General features: G+C 42.7%; 1 long non-coding RNA gene across 1 annotated transcript in view; it reads left to right on the forward strand.

Moving 5' to 3' along the window:
- Positions 1-388: 388 nt before the first annotated feature.
- The window catches only part of LOC137323038 (uncharacterized), a 47,407-nt gene continuing 31,491 nt past the window's right edge, over positions 389-16,304 (forward strand). Inside the window, exon 1 of the long non-coding RNA XR_010963279.1 lies at positions 389-730. This is a non-coding gene — a long non-coding RNA (uncharacterized lncRNA). The remainder of the gene's footprint in view (positions 731-16,304) is intronic.

The raw sequence follows: 16,304 nt of genomic DNA on the forward strand, positions 1-16,304 counted from the left end.
TCTTCTCTCCCTCCAAAAGGAAAAGCTGGCCTATAATTAGAGCCAAAGAAATACCACCACAGTGTGAGACCCCCAGAGAAGGAAACTGTTGCAGGAAGAGGAAGCTCTCCAAATCCTGGGCAGACACACTGGAGAAGAGCACACAACCAATTACTTGCAACAATTTCCTTCTCTGTTAGATAATGTGTTATTTGTAATACACAATGAAACAGCCAGTCAGATTATAGCTATAATAATACAGCATCATTGTTGTTTAATCAATACATTAGCCACGTAGCTGTTTTAACGGGGGGGGGGGGAGGGTTGCTTCATATGGGTGCGTCCCGGTGCAGATCGCTGGTCATCGGCTTCAGGAATGTCGATCAGCTGTGACGACGGCAGTTCCAGGGAGGGGTGAAGCTGGGGCAGCAACGGCCCTCATAATTTCCGTGGAGTGTCAAAGAGCACACCTGCTTTTTTCGGCTTTGCCCATGTGTCCCGACCAGGGTCCTAACTACGTGATTCGCAGCCTGATTTGCACAGGGACCGGGCCCGGGCCCGGGCCTCCTGCCTATTTCAGGCAATGTTGCGGCCGCCCACGGGGAGGCCCCCTTTTAAAATGGCGGTGGTTAAACCGTTTATGTCGCGCTAAGTTTATAAACCCCAGTTTAAGGCTCTCACCACCCGTTAGTGCTGATTTTCCCAAGTGAAAATCGTCCCGATGGAGTGTAAGACCGTGAGAGATAGAAAGGTAAGATTTCAGGACATTATCCTCCAATCACTGATGTAATATAGTAAAAGTTACATTTATAGCACAGATGGTCACTCTACTGCTGTAATAAAGTTTCCACAACATTCACCTGAGGAAGGAGGAAGCCTCCGAAAGCTTGTGAATTTAAAATAAAATTGCTGGACTATAACTTGGTGTTGTAAAATTGTTTACAATTGTCAACCCCAGTCCATCACCGGCATCTCCACATCATGGCTGTAATAAAGGGCATTGAGGCGGTAAACAAAATAGCAGTCACAAGAAAAACAGTGTCACATTTTTGCAGGACGACCAAGAAATTGTGAGGAGGATGTCTGACCCAATACTGTTATGTGATTACTTGATTATATCCCAACAGCGGGGAAGTGATTTTCTGTGACACAAGTGTTGCACATTAAAACAGAAAACGCTGAAAATATTCAGCAAGTCAGGCAGCATCTGTGGTGAAAGAAACAGTTAACGTTTCTGGTCGATGACCCTTGGTCAAGACCTGAAACGTTAACTCTGTTTCTTTCTTCACAAAAGCTGCCTGACTTGCTGAGTATTTCCAGCATTTTCTGTTTTTATTTCAGATTTCTAGCATCTGCAGTATTTTGCTTTTGTATTGCAAATGTCTACATGTACCAAATAATATACTGTGATCTGCTGCCCAGAGACACTGAAAATGCTATTTGAGTGATTATTTATCCAACATATGTGGGACTGGAAAGGAAGCAGCTGTTGAAAAGCATTTATTGTTAAGAGATTTTGGATAGAACTCTAGAGTGAGCTGGTAAAGGAGTGAGGTAGGAACAGAGTGAAAACAGTACTTCTAAATTGGGAATTTGGCTAGAGTGGGTAGCAGGAGAAGAGGGGAAGAAGGAGCAGAATGGTTTAATTGAAAATTAGGTGGATAAAGAATATAAACTTAACTATAATTTAACTCTATAGTAAGAATGGCAGCACTGGAAGGGCTAGTGATGCATCGTTCTTGCAGGATGTGGGAGTTCAGAGTAGCAGATATTAACTTGGACAAACATATTTGTGGGAAGTGTCTGAGTGAAATCAAAATCTCAGAACTTGAGGCAGAGTTGGCAATAGTCTGATGCATCAGGGAGGGAAGTTTTTGGAGCAAGGGTTTCAAAGAGTATTGCCCTGTTGAGAGAGAGAGGGAGCTGATAATGGTAGAGGAAGGAGTGGTCACTATCCACAAGTAAGGATAAGTGAGGAGGGATAGGCTAGAGCAAGAATGCTGTTGGATATGTTATCCTCTTCAAGTTTGAAGCACTTTTTTTGGCGGGGAGGATGATTAGTCTGGAAGAACCATCAAATGGATTACAGCGGCATAGACCATTTGGCCCCTCGAGCCTGCTCTGCCATTCAATGATATCATGGCTGATCTGATTTTTACCTCAACTCCAGTTTCCTGCCTTTTCTCATATCCTTTGACTCCCTTGCTGATCAAAAATTTGTCCAACTCGGCCTTGAATGTATTCAATGACTCAGCCTCCACAGCTTTTTGGGGTAAAGAATTCCAAAGATTCACGACCCTCTGGGAGAAGAAATTCTTCCTCATTTCCGTCTTAAACGGGTGACGCCTTATTCTGAGACTATGCCCCGTAGATTAAGATTCCCCCATGAGTGGTAACATCCTCTCAGCATCTACCCTATCGAGTCCCCTCAGAATCTTTCGATAAGATCTCCTCTCATTCTTATAAACTCCAATGAAAAACCATGAGTTGGATTGGGGGGAAAGGAGATTAATAATTCATCAGGAATGCGATAGTAATAGGAGACTTGATAGAGAGGTGGACGCTATCTTTTGCAGTCCACACTGAGAGTCCTGGATGCTTCCAAAATGCTAGAATAAGAAACATTTTGTAAAGACTGAAAAAGATTATGGAAGTGGCTAGTCATGATGGCCCATATGGGAGCAGATGATATAGGAAAGGAAATACCTGACATCCTGCAAAAGAAGTTTAGAAGGTTTAGGAACAGGACTTCAAATGTTGTAATTTCTAGATGAATGTCCTAGCTACATGCTAGAATAGGGAAAGAAAGGAAGATTGGGGAGCTGAACATGTAGTTAAGTAGGTGGTGTCGGGAAGAGGGTTTCTATTTTATGGGGTATTGGAAACCAGTTCTGGGGAAGATGGGAACCATTATACAAGAATGGGCTACATCTGAACAGGAAGGTAATGAACTGGCAAAGTGCTAAATAGGGAAGTACAGTGTCATTTAAACTGGGGAGGAAGGGGGCAGGGAAATAACAAAGTAGAAATAGATTAGGTTAATATACAAATAAAAAGGATACCATGCAGAAGAAATAAAGGGAGTAGAGGAGGAAAACAAAATCGACCAGTTATAAACAGAAAAGACTGAGATAAAGCAATGAAGTGTTAGCTTGGATGAAAGGAGTGGCTTTAAATACAAAGAAAAAGATAAAATGCATGTACTGCAATTCTGTGTGGGAAATATTCCGGGAGAATTATAAGCAATTATGTCACAGGATGATATAGATGCAATAATACTAACTTGGCAGTAGTTGAAAATAAACATTTTGGGTTATAATACTTTTAGGAGGGATAGAATAGGTAAGAAAGGAGGAGTGGTACATGGTGCAGAGAGGACTGATGTACATAAAAAAAAAACACAGGTTCGGACAGTGTCAAAATGGTTAGAGATCAAAGATAAAAAAGTGATAGTTTTTTTTAAAAAGCTAATTCTTGGGATATGGGTGTCACTAGCAAGGCCAGCATTTATTGCCCATCCCTGGTTGCCCTCGAGAAGGTGGTGTAGTCCATATGGTGAAGCTACTCCCACAGTACTATTAGTTAGTTCCAGGATTTTGACTCTGACGGTGAAGGAGCGGTGACATATGTTCCAGTCAAGATGGTGGGTGACTTGGAGGTGATGGTGTTCCCATGCATCTGTCCTCCTAGGTGGTAGAGGTCACGGGTTTGGGAGGTGCTGTCGAAGAAGCCATAGCGAGTTGGTGCAGTATATCCTGTAGATGGTTCACACTGCAGCCACAGTATGCCGGTAATGGAGGGAGTGGATGTTTAAGATGGTGGATGAGCTTTGTCCTGGATGGTGTCAAGCTTTTTGTGTAGCAGCTGCACTCATCCAGGCAGATGGAGAGCATTCCATCACTCTTCTTCCTCACTTGTACTTTGTAGGTGGTGAAGTGGCTTTGGGGAGTCAGGGGGTGAGTCATTGTAAGATTATACCGTCACCTGTGGAATCCGTATCGTACATGTAGTTTGGTTAATTCACCATTTGTATCGATTAAACGTATATCTGATGATTGTTAATCAGGACCTCAAAGGTAGTAATCTCCGGATTACTCCCGATACCACACGCTAGTGAGTATAGAAATAGAAGGATAGAGCAGATGAATGCGTGGCTGGAGAGATGGTGCAGGAGGGAGGGCTTCAGATTCCTGGGGCATTGGGACCAGTTCTGGGGGAGGTGGGACCAGTACAGGCCGGACAGGTTGCACCTTAACGGAGCTGGGATCAATGTCCTCGCGGAGAGGTTCGCTAGTGCTGTGGGGTGGGGGGGGGGATTTAAACTAATTTGGCAGAGGGGTGGGCACCAGAATGTAGCATTGGAAAGGGGAAACAAGGGGCACAAAGGATCAGGAGAGAAGGATAGCCCTAGAGTAAAAAGTAGTAAGGTATTAGATGGGGTCAGTCCAAGAGAGAATACAAGAAAGTCTAAGACGGGTTTGGGGTGCGTGCGTGTGAATGCACGAAGCATGGTAAACAAGGTTGGTGAGCTGCTGGCACAAATATTCCTGGATACACGGTGTTCAGGAAAGATAAGGGGGGGGTGGTGACAGTATTGATTAAGGAGAATATTAGTGCTGGAGAGAGAGGATGTCCTGGCGGGTCAAGGACAGAATCTATTTGGCTAGAGTTAAGGAACAATAGAGGTGCCATTACACTACTGGGAATATTCTATAGGCCACCAACTAGTGGGAAGGATATAGAGGAGCAAATTTGCAGGGAAATTACAAAGAGGTGCAGAATCCATAGAGTAGTGATAACGGGGGATTTCAACTATCCTAATATAGACTGGGATAACAATAATATAAGGGGCAAAGAAGGAGAGGAATTTTTGAAATTTGTTCAGGATAACTTTCTCGACCAGTACATTTCTGGCCCAACGAGGAAGGACACAATGCTGCACTTGGTTCTAGGGAATGAGATGGAGCAAGTGTCAGTGGGAGAGCATTTAGGGAGCAGCGATCATAGTATCATAAGGTTTAGAATAGCTATGGAAAAGGACACAGACACTCTAAAGTAAAAATACTCAATTGGAGGAGGGCCAATTTCAGTGGGATGAGAATAGACCTGGCCCGAGTAAATTGAAATCATGGATTGGCAGGCAAAACTGTAATTGAACAGTGGGCAGCTTTAAAGAGGAGATCATTCGAGTACAGACAAGGTACGTTCCAACGAGGGAGAAAGGTAGGGCAACTAAAGCCAGAGCTCCCTGGATGACAAAGGAGATAGAGAGTAAGATGAAGCAGAAAAAAGCAGCATATGACAGATGTCAGGTTGATAACACAAGTGAGAACCAGGCAGAATATAGAAAGTTCAGAGGGGAAGTGAAAAAGGAAATAAGAGGGGCAAAGAGAGAGTATGAGAATAGACTAGCGACCAACATAAAAGGGAATCCAAAAGTCTTCTTTAGACGTGTTAACAGTAAGCATGGGGTATGGGGAGAGAGCGGGAATATGGTATTGAGTCAGAGGGTCAGCCATGATCATATTGAATGGCAGAGCAGGCTCGAAGAGCCGAATGGCCTACTCCTGCTCCTATTTTCTATGTTTCTATGTCAATGGGTAATAAGAGGAGGGGTGGGGCCGATTAGGGACCATAAAGGAGATCTGCTCATGGAGGCAGTGTGCATGGCTGAGGCATTAAATGAGTACTTTGCTTCGGTCTTTATCAAGGAAGAAGATGCTGCCATAGTCTCGGTAAAGGAAAATATAGTTAAAATACTGGATGGACTAAAAATTGAGAAAGAGGAGGTACTAGAAAGGCTAGCTGTACTTAAAATAGCAAGTCACCCAGTCCGGATGGGATGCACCCTAAGATGCTGAGGGAAGTAAGGGGGGAAATTGTGGAGGTACTGGCCATAATCTTCCAGGCATCCTTAGATACAGGGGTGGTGCCAGAGGACTGGAGAATTGCAAATGTTACACCCTTGTTCAAAAAAGGGTGTAAAGATAAACCCAGCAACTATAGGTCAGTCAGTTTAACCTTGGTGGTGAGAAAACTTTTGGAAACGATAATCTGGGACAGAATTAACACTCACTTGTCGAGTGTGGATTGATTAGGGAAAGCCAGCATGGATTTGTTAAAGGCAAATTGTATTTAATCAACTTGATAGAGTTTTTTGATGAGGTAACAGAGAGGGTAGATGAGGGCAATGCAGTTGATGTGGTGTATATAGATTTTCAAAATGCCACATGGTAGGCTTGCTATTAAGATTGTGGCCCATGGAAGAAAGGGGGCAGTAGCAACATGGATACAGAATTGGCTAAATGACAGGAAACAGAGTAGTGGTGAGCGGTTGTTTTTCGGACTGGAGGGAAGTATGCAGTGGTGTTCCCCAGGGGTCGGTGCTGGGACCACTGCTTTTCTTGACATATATTGATGACTTGGGAGTACAGGGCACAATTTCAAAATTTACGGATGAAACAAAACTTGGAAGTGTAGTGAACAGTGAGGAGGATATAGACATTCCGGTGGCATGGGCGGACACGTGGCAGATGAAGTTTAATGCGGAAAAATGCGAGGTGATTCATTTCGGTAGGAAAAATGAGGAGAGGCAATATAAACTAGAGGGCACAATTCTAAAAGGGGTGGAGGAACAGAGGGATTTGGGGGTATATGTGCAGAAATCGTTGAAGGTGGCAGGGCAGGTTGAGAAAGCGATTAAAAAAAGTATACGGGGTCCTGGACTTTATAAATAGAGGCATAGAGTACAAAAGCAAGGAAGTCAAGATGAACATTTATAAAACACTGGTTCGGCCACAACTGGAGTATTGTATCCAGTTCTGGGCACCGCACTTTAGGATGGATGTGAAGGCCTTAGGGAGGGTGCAGAGGAGATTTACTAGAATGGTTCCAGGGATGAGGGACTTAAATTATGGGGATAGACTGGAGAAGCTGGGATTGTTCTCCTTGGAGCAGAGAAGGTTGAGAGGAGATTTAATAGAGGTGTTCAAAATCATGAAGGGTCTAGACAGAGTGGATAGAGAGAAATTGTTCCCATTGGCGGAAGGGTCAAGATCCAGAGGGTGTAGATTTAAGGTGATTGGCAAAAGAACCAAAGTTGATATGAGGAAAAACTTTTTTACACAGTGAGTGGTTAGGATCTGGAATGCACTGCCCGAGGGAGTGGTGGAGGCAGATTCAATCATGGCCTTCAAAAGGATAGGTATTTGAAATGAAAAAATGTGCAGGGCTATGGGGATAGGGCAGGGCCGTGGGACTAGCTAGATTGCTCTTGCATAGAGCTGGCGTGGACTCGATCGGCTGAATGGCCTCCTTCTGTGCTGTAACCTTCTATAATTCTATAATGTATTGTAATCACACCTGTACCTTGACTCATTGTGCCACATGTATTGGTGATATGTACCTTTTGCTATCCTTATATGAACACATTTCTCTCTCCGGTACTAATTAAGCAAGTATATAGTAATTAACCACATAACTTAGAATCGGTCAGGCTTTGCAAAAACCCTTAAAAATCCCTTAATAAAACTAATGAAAATATGAAATTGCCAGTGCAGCACACAGGCTGTAACAATTAACAAGTCACTCAGGTTCTTGGCTCGTGGGTATGACTAACTGTCCAAACGAGACAGTGGAGTCTTGGAGTTACCAGCCTGGGATCGAGACAGGAATATCGGATAATAGACCTAGAAGTTGCTGAAAGTGGCCTTGAGAGAAACACACCAGGATAAGGTGAGGGGCCAATCCCGTGGGAATGACGGCAACTGGTGATTGGTTAATCAGAGCGGTATGGCATTGGAGGGGGGCTACTCCATCACCTCCTGTCGATCAAAAAAAAGAGATAAGGAGTATGCTGACCCTTCGTCCTTTGAAAGGTGCTTGCTGCTCAATTGGCCACCACGTCATTTTGAAAGGTCCCAGTAGGGTTAAACACCTATGTCAGTAATAGCCCCTGTGTCCGCCCTCAAAAGTGGCATAGAAGAGACCCCTAATGAGAGTCAGGTTGTAGAGGACGCAAACGGGAGTAAGGGTTGACTCTGGATTAAAACCAGGCATCCCTGAGGAGAGGATCCAGATCCAACAAGGTCAGAGGCCTACAATGGGAGCCTTGTCCCTAGCAAGGTGACAGGATGAAAAGAGGAAACCCCAGGTGGGGTAAGGCCAAGAGCCTACAGCGGTATCGACGGAAGAGACTCTGGGCGGGGTGACTGTCAAGACTCCTGTGCAAAGTGGGCATGCCCTCTACCCAAGCCAGGTGATATGGCTCTAGTTCTGTACTATTAATTACTGCTTAAATGTACATAGTGCTGAACCTTGTGTGAAACTTAATAAAACTCCACTGTACCATATTGGTGTCACGTCGATCATTGGCAGAGGGGTAAAGTTACCCTACACCACGCACCACAGAATACCCAGCCTCTGACCTGTTCTTGGCATTTATGTGGCTGATCCAGTTGGGTTTTTGGTCAATGGTGACCCCCTGGATATTGATCTTGGGGGATTTGGCAATGATCATACCATTGAATGTCAAGAGGAGGTGGTTGGACTCCCTCTTGTTGGAGATGGTCATTGCCTGGCACTTATTGTCCAGGTCTTGCTGCATGCAGACACGGACTGTTTCATTATCTGAAGAATTACGAATGGAGCTGAATACTGTGCAATCATCAACAAACGGCTCCACCTCTGACCTTATGATGGAGGGAAGAACATTTATGAAGCATCTGAAGGTAGTTGGGCCGAGGATGCTGCCCTGAGGAACTTCTGCAGCGATGTCCTGGGGCTGAGATGACTGGCTTCTAAAAACCACAACTAACTTCCTTTGTGCTAGGTATGTCTCCAGCCACTGGAAAGTTTTCCCCCTGATTTCTATTGGCTTCAGTTTTACTAGGGCTCCTTGATGCCACACTCGGTCGAATGCTGCTTTGATGTCAAGGGCAGTCACTCTTACCTCACCTCACCTCACCTCTGGAATTCAGCTCCTTTGTTCATATTTGGACCAAGGCTATAATGAAGTCTGAAGCTGAGTGGTCCTGGCGGAACCCAAACTGACTTTCGTGAGCAAGTTATTGGTGAGTCAGTGCCACTTGATAGCACTGTTGAGGACACCTTCCATCACTTTGATGATTGAGGGTAGACTGATAGGTTGATAATTGATCAGGTTCGATTTGTCTTGCTTTTTGTAGACTGGACATACCTGGACAATTTTCCATATTGTCGTTTAGATGCCAGTGTTGTAGCTGTACTGGAACAGCTTGGCTAGAGGTGCAGCTAGTTCTTGAGCACAGGTCTTCAGCACTACTGTTGGAATATTGTCGGGACCTGCAGCCTTTGCTATGTCCAATGCATTTAATAGTTTCTTGATATCACGTGGAGTGAATCGAATTGGCTGAAGACTGTAATCTGTGATGGTGGGCATCTGAGGAGGTGGCTGAGTAGGATCATTCACTTGGCCCTTCTGGCTGAAGATGGTTGCGAACGCTTCAGCTTAGTGGGGTTGTTCTATAGATCCCCTAATTGTGGGAGGGAAATAAAAGAAGAAATCTGTAGACAGATCAGAGAGAAGAGTAGGAATAACAAAATTATTTTTCTAAGAGATTTTAATTACCCATTCATTGATTGGAACAGGGAGAGGGAGAATGGAGAAAAGGGAATAGAATTCCTAAAATGTGTGCAGGGCCCCTTCTTCAAGCAGCAGAGGGAGACATTGCTTGATGTAGCTATGAGTAACAAAATTTAAGTGCAAAAATAAAGGTGGGTGAGCCCTTTTGGGAGTAGTGACCATAATAAGACAAGGTTTTAAGATCCAAATAGAAAAGGGAAAAGTTAGTACAAATCCAAGAGCACCAGACTGGAATAGGGCTAATTTTGGAAAGATGAGAAGTGAACTAGATGAGGTGGAAAGGGAAGTTGGCACAGGACTGTAGAACAACATGGATTTTTTTAAAGAGAAGATTGTAAGAGTGTAGAATAAATATATACTATTATAAAAGATGACTTCAAAGTTCAGGATGATGTAGATAAATAGAGGTTAGAAGCAAAATAAAATTGAAGAGGAAGGCATTTGGGGCTTACAGTATGATAAAATAAGGGAATGTGAGAAAATAAGGAAAGAGGTTAAGGGAAAAGAAAAGCAAGGAGGGAGTTTGAGGAGAGAATCTCAAAAAATATTTAAAAAAAAATAAACAGTAAAAAGAATTGTTAAGTTTGAGGTGGGGCTCCTAAAAGGGGAGGGTAGTGAGTTAGAGGATAAATGAAAATTGGTGGAGATACTTAACAACTTACTTTGAGTCAGCATTTACAAGAGAGAAGGATATTGGGAAGGAGGTAAATCTTGAATTGGTTAAAAGCAAGATCAGATATATTGGCCCACATTTTCCCACAAAACTGTAAATCTCGTCCTCTAGTGCGCTGAACTTGCAGTTGTTAACTTGCACTAAATTATGCTGGTTTTCTAATTAGAATACACACTTCTCATCTTTCTAAAATCTGCCCTATTCCATGTCATACCCTCTAAGCTGTATTTGAGCGTCTAAATCACTCGATTTATTTCTTGTACTCATTGTATTAGTATATAAAACCCTTATTTGGGCAAGAGATCTTAACCTGTCCTTCTGCTCTAATGTTGTCTTTCTCACATTGTTTAACTTCACCTTTCTTATTTGTCACTCCTGCTGTAACTACTTTAGTTATTTTAGTATTTCCTTCACCTGGAGTAACTATCTCACTGGCTGTGACCTGAATTCTGCTCTTATCCCTTTTTTAAAATATTGAAATGTGTGCAAAGGGATCAGGACTGTTCAGGGTATAAGGAGGCAACTCCAAATCAACTCAGAGTAGAAGAGAAGAAAGAAAACAGAAGCGAGAGGAGCAAGAGGGAGCAGTAACCAGAGGAGTGAGAAACGGACACACCTTCTACCCAAGGCTGGGCAATATAATTCTTGTTTTGTATTGATAACTACAGCTTAGATACTTGCATATGTTGATCCTTGTGTCAAGTTAATAAAGTATCACTATATCCAATTGGAGTCAGATCGAATCTTTATTAAAATCTGGAATGCACAGTGATGGAAGTAGATTCATTAGTAACTTTCAAACGGGAATTGGATAAATACTTGAAAAGGAAAAATTTGCAGGACAATGGGGATAGAGTAGCAGAGAGGGATTAATTGGATAGCTCTTTCAAAGAGCCAGCACGAAGGGCCGAATGGCCGCCGTCTTTGCTGTATGATTCTATGATAAAGTGATCCAAAAGTACTGCCGCAAAATTGACAAGTTAGTTTATAAGTTCAACATGTAGTAGTTTTTATTTTCACAGGAAGGCAGTGATGATGAATCCGGTTCCAACCATCAAGATCTCAAAGTATATAACCCTGGGTTGGCACCACCACCTCAAACAAGCAGCAACTCTCATGGACTTCAGAGGAATACAATAATTTTAATAGAGAATAAAGAATGTCACAAAATATGGGTGCTATTGATTAACAAGCAGACATCTGTGCTTGATGGGGATCCAGGACAGTTACTAGCTGTAATACCTCCCCTCCACATTCATATCTTCAAAGGCCTACTTGAAAATATGGGATGCTGCTTGAGCATCATCATCCACATCAGTCAGTTTTCTCCATAAAATACATGTTGCAAGGTTTCCGGAATAGTGAGGACCACCAACCATATCTATGTAGTAATGGGTTCTCCACATGTACTCTGACGTGGAGCATCGCTGGTATCTGCAGTGCTGACCTCATGTACACAGGCACCACATGTGTTGAGAATAATCCCAGTGATGGGAATGTATTTGGGTCTAAAATTTACGACCTAACAAGTAATGGCTTGAACAGATAAATGGCATTGGAGAGGGATCACTCAGATCATTGGCCTTTGTGAGGACTTTTCCTCCAGTGGTTTGCTTCTGATAGTCTTTGCTGAATTTATGTACTTAAAGAGACCACATTGCTGCATTTCTAATGTAGTGTTATACAGCAAACTGTGATGCCAAGGAAGTCTGCAGCAGATGACTAAAAAGACCCATTGCCATAGACGTATGGGGTCACAGTAACGCTAACACCACAGGGAGTGCAGTACTGATGTGAGCAGATGCTTCCAGGTTTGAATGTAGCAGATGACAGAGCGCAGTTACGACCGTCCCAAATTTACAAACGGAAGGAAGCTAAAATACAAATGTAAATTTCCTTGAAGTGGTGAGTTTAGATTTGTTACACAGAAATATGGGACTGAAGAAGAGCAGTATTAACTTGTCTTTCTCAGTTTTTGTTTTTAGAAAAAAAATGTAATTTTGCATATTTTTGTGCTTTGAACCCACAATCATTTGGAACTGGGTAAAAACAGAGAGGAGATTTTCATCCTGCTGATTGATTCAAGTCCTAATCACAGATGTAAAATAGCAGCAGTCTAACCCACTGCACAACCCAGTGGGCCGGAAATTGCTCCAAGCGGTGAACCAGCAGTGGTCGCCGTTCATTAGATTTAAATTCACCCACTAACTTTCCGCATTCTTTTTGCCGGCAACGTCCTTGAACTGCGACTTCAAAAAACATCACCGTTCTTTCCCGGACTGTGTGAGTGGGGAAAGGAACTCTAAGCCCCTCAGCCAATCAGCTTGAAGCAAGCAACGCTATGAGAACCAGTTCATATACAAGCAGCGCAGCCTAAAAACCTGAATGTGCCCACTAAGGTATTATAAAATGATATAGAGAAAGTGAAATAAAGAGCGGATAAGATTAAAAGACTGAGATAGAGACGGAAGGAAAAAGTAAAATAAAATAAAAATTTTTATTTTTTAAGAAAATGTTTTTGAATGTCCAAAAACTCTTAAAATCAGGAGTAATGAGACTCCACGTTTTTAAAAGTAATTTTTTAAGCCAGACCAGTTGTTTGGCACTCATTAAGGCTTACCACGCTGTTAAAAATTAATTTAGATCTAAACAACTGAGCGTTCCTGTCTTGTGGCGAGAAAGGGAGATAGAAGAACAAATATGTAGGCAAATTTCTGAGTGCAAAAATAAGAGGGCAATAATAGTAGGGGACTTCAACTACCCTAACATCAACTGGGATTCAAAGTAGTGTGAGGGTGCAAAATTCTTGATCGGTGTCCAGGAGAACTTTTTTAGCCAGTACGTGACAAGCCCAACAAGAGGGGATGCCATTCTACATTTAGTCCTGGGAAATGAAGTTGAGCAAGTGGGTGACTATATTGGGGATAGTGACCATAATTCAGTTAGTTTTAGCATTATTATGGAAAAGGACAGAGTTAAATCAGGAGTAAATGTTTTAAATTGGGGGAACGCAAATTTTAAAGAACTAAGAGGTGATTTTGGCAGAAGTGGACAGGACACAACTACTTGAGGAGAAATCAGTGGGAGGCACTAAAAAGTGAAATTTTACAGGTACAATGCAGACACGTCCCCTTAAAGAAAAAGGGTGGCACTGCCAAATTTAGAGCCCCCTGGTTGTCTAGAAGTATACGGGGCAAGATAAAGCAGAAAAAGAAAGCTTATGACTGTCACAGAAAACTAAATACTGCAGAAAGCCTAGAGGAGTATAGAAAGTACAGGGGTGACATAAAAAAGGAAATAAGGAAAGCAAAGAGAGGGCATGAAAAAATATTAGCTAATAAGATTAAAGAAAACCCAAAGATGTTTTATCAGTACATTAAGAATAAGAGGATAGCTAAGGAAAAGGTGGGACCTATCAGGGATGATAAGGGTAACTTGTGTGTAGAAGCAGAGGATGTGGGTAGGGTTTTAAATGAATATTTTGTCTCCGTATTCACAAAGGAAAGGGATTATCTGGACGTAATAGTTAAAGAGGAGAGGTGTGAAATATTGGATAAGGTAAACATAATGAGAGAGGAAGTACTAGAGGGACTGGAATCCTTGAAAGTTGATAAGTCACCAGGGCCGGATGGATTGTTTCCTAGGCTATTGAAGGAAGCCAGGGAGGAACTAGCGGATGCTCTGAGGATCATTTTCCAACCCTCACTAGATACAGGGGAGGTACCGGAGGACTGGGAGACTGCAAACGTAGTACCATTGTTTAAAAAGGGCATGAGGGAAAGGCCGAACAGTTATAGGCCGGTCAATCTTACCTCGGTGGTGGGCAAACTACTGGAATCAATACTGAGAGATAGGATAAACTGTCACTTGGAAAGGCATGGTTTAATCAGGGATAGTCAGCATAGATTTGTTCAGGGAAGGTCGTGCCTTACAAATCTGATTGAATTCTTTGAGGCAGTGACAAGGAGGATTGATGAGGGTATTACAGTGGATGTCGTCTACATGGATTTTAGTAAGGCATTTGACAAGGTCCCACATGGGAGACTGGTCATAAAGGTAAAAGCCCATGGGATACAGGGAAATGTGGTGAATTGGATCCAAAATTGGCTCAGTAACAGGAAACAAAGGGTAAAAGTCGATGGATGTATTTGCGACTGGAAATCCATTTCCAGTGGTGTGCCACAGGGCTCAGTGTTGGGTCCCTTGCTATTTGTGATATATATTAATGATTTGGACTTGAATGTAGGGGGCATGATTGGCAAATTTGTAGACAACACAAAAATTGGCCGTGAAGTTGATAGTGAAGAGGATAGCCGTAGACTCCAAGAAGATATTAATGGGTTGGTGGAGTGGGCGGAAAAGTGGCAAATGGAGTTCACCCCGGAGAAGTGTGAGGTAGTGCACTTAGGGAGGGCAAACAGTAAAAGGGAATACGCAGTAAATGGGAATATATTGAGGGGTAGAGGAAGTGAGAGACCTTGGAGTGCTTGTGCACGGGTCCCTGAAGGTGGCAGTACAGGTAGATAAGGTTGTGAAGAAGGCATACGGAATGCTCTCCGTTATTAGCCGAGGTATAGAACACAAAAGCAGGGATGTAATGATGGAACTGCATAAAACGCTGGTAAAGCCACAGCTGGTGTGCAGTTCTGGTCACCACATTACAGGAAGGACATAATTGCTCTGGAGAGAGTGCAGAGAAGATTTACAAGAATGTTGCCAGGGCTTGAAAATTGCAGCTATGAGGAGAGATTGGATAGGCTGGGGTTGTTTTCCTTGGAGCAGAGGAGGCTGAGGGGTGACTTGATTGAGGTGTACAAAATTATGAGTGGCCCAGATAGAGTAGACAGGAAGTACCTGTTTCCCCTAGCAGAGAGTTCAAGAACTAGAGGACATAGATTTAAGCTGATTGGCGGAAGGATTAGACGGGACATGAGGAAAAACATTTTTACCCAGAGGGTGGTGGGTGTATGGAATTCACTGCCCGAATTGGTGATAGAGGCAGGGACCCTCAACTCTTTTTAAAAAAAAAAAAGTACCTGGACCTTCAACTAAAGTGCTGTAAGCTGCAGAGCTACGGACCGGATGCTGGAAGGTGGGATTAGAATGGGCATCTGGTTGTTCTTCGAGCCGGCGCAGACACGATGGGCCGAATGGCCCCCTTCTGTGCTTCTTTTCTATGGTTCTATTAGTTAATTTGCAGCTGAGCAGGAGAGCAAGTTGGCACTGGTCCATTGATTCTATTGATTGCAGCTGGCGATATCTCTTTAAGATGAAGCTGTCACATCACCGGCGAACCAGGAAGAGCAAGTTACAGATTTCCGCGCTTAACTGCGCACGTGCGGTCGCTGAAACTTGCTCTTTGATTTCGCCCTTAATGACTGAACACTGTTAGGCTCGCCGTTATTTTAAAAGCAATTTTTGGGCAAATGCTTTTACTTGGTCATCTTGTCATATAGTCAAAACCAAACCTTATACTTTGTAATATTTATAGACTGATATAATCCAGTTAACCAGTCGTGTCTAAATGATAATGCCATATTGGAGCACAGGCAACGTTGGTCTAAATATGTTATTAAAACAGAATCATTGCCAACTTATGATCAAACAAATGCTTGAGATAGATAGTTGCTACACATTTGTTGGGTAGAAATGTTAATTTCATGATTTACAGTCATAATCATATATCATGGGTTTTGTAAAGTTAGACTGTTTACAGATTTCTTTTGCATCTTAATTGTGGAAATCACATGATTGTTTAACATTATTGCACTAAAACACCAACTTTAACTAGATAGCAAACCGATGCAAAGTTACATCTTACAAATATGCAAGTGGGCAGAACAATGACAGATAAAATTTAATGCAGACACTCAAAGTACTGCACATAGGAAGCAACAACAACACATATTCCACAAAATAGCTAAAGATGGACCTGAAAAATATCAGTGTTAGTAGACTCAACACTCAGCATGTCCCACCAATGCAGAGTAGCAATCAGTATGGCCAACTGAACGTTGGCCTGCATAGCCA

The sequence above is a fragment of the Heptranchias perlo genome, chromosome 6, assembly GCF_035084215.1.
Source record: "Heptranchias perlo isolate sHepPer1 chromosome 6, sHepPer1.hap1, whole genome shotgun sequence".
In the NCBI taxonomy this organism is placed as follows: domain Eukaryota; kingdom Metazoa; phylum Chordata; class Chondrichthyes; order Hexanchiformes; family Hexanchidae; genus Heptranchias; species Heptranchias perlo.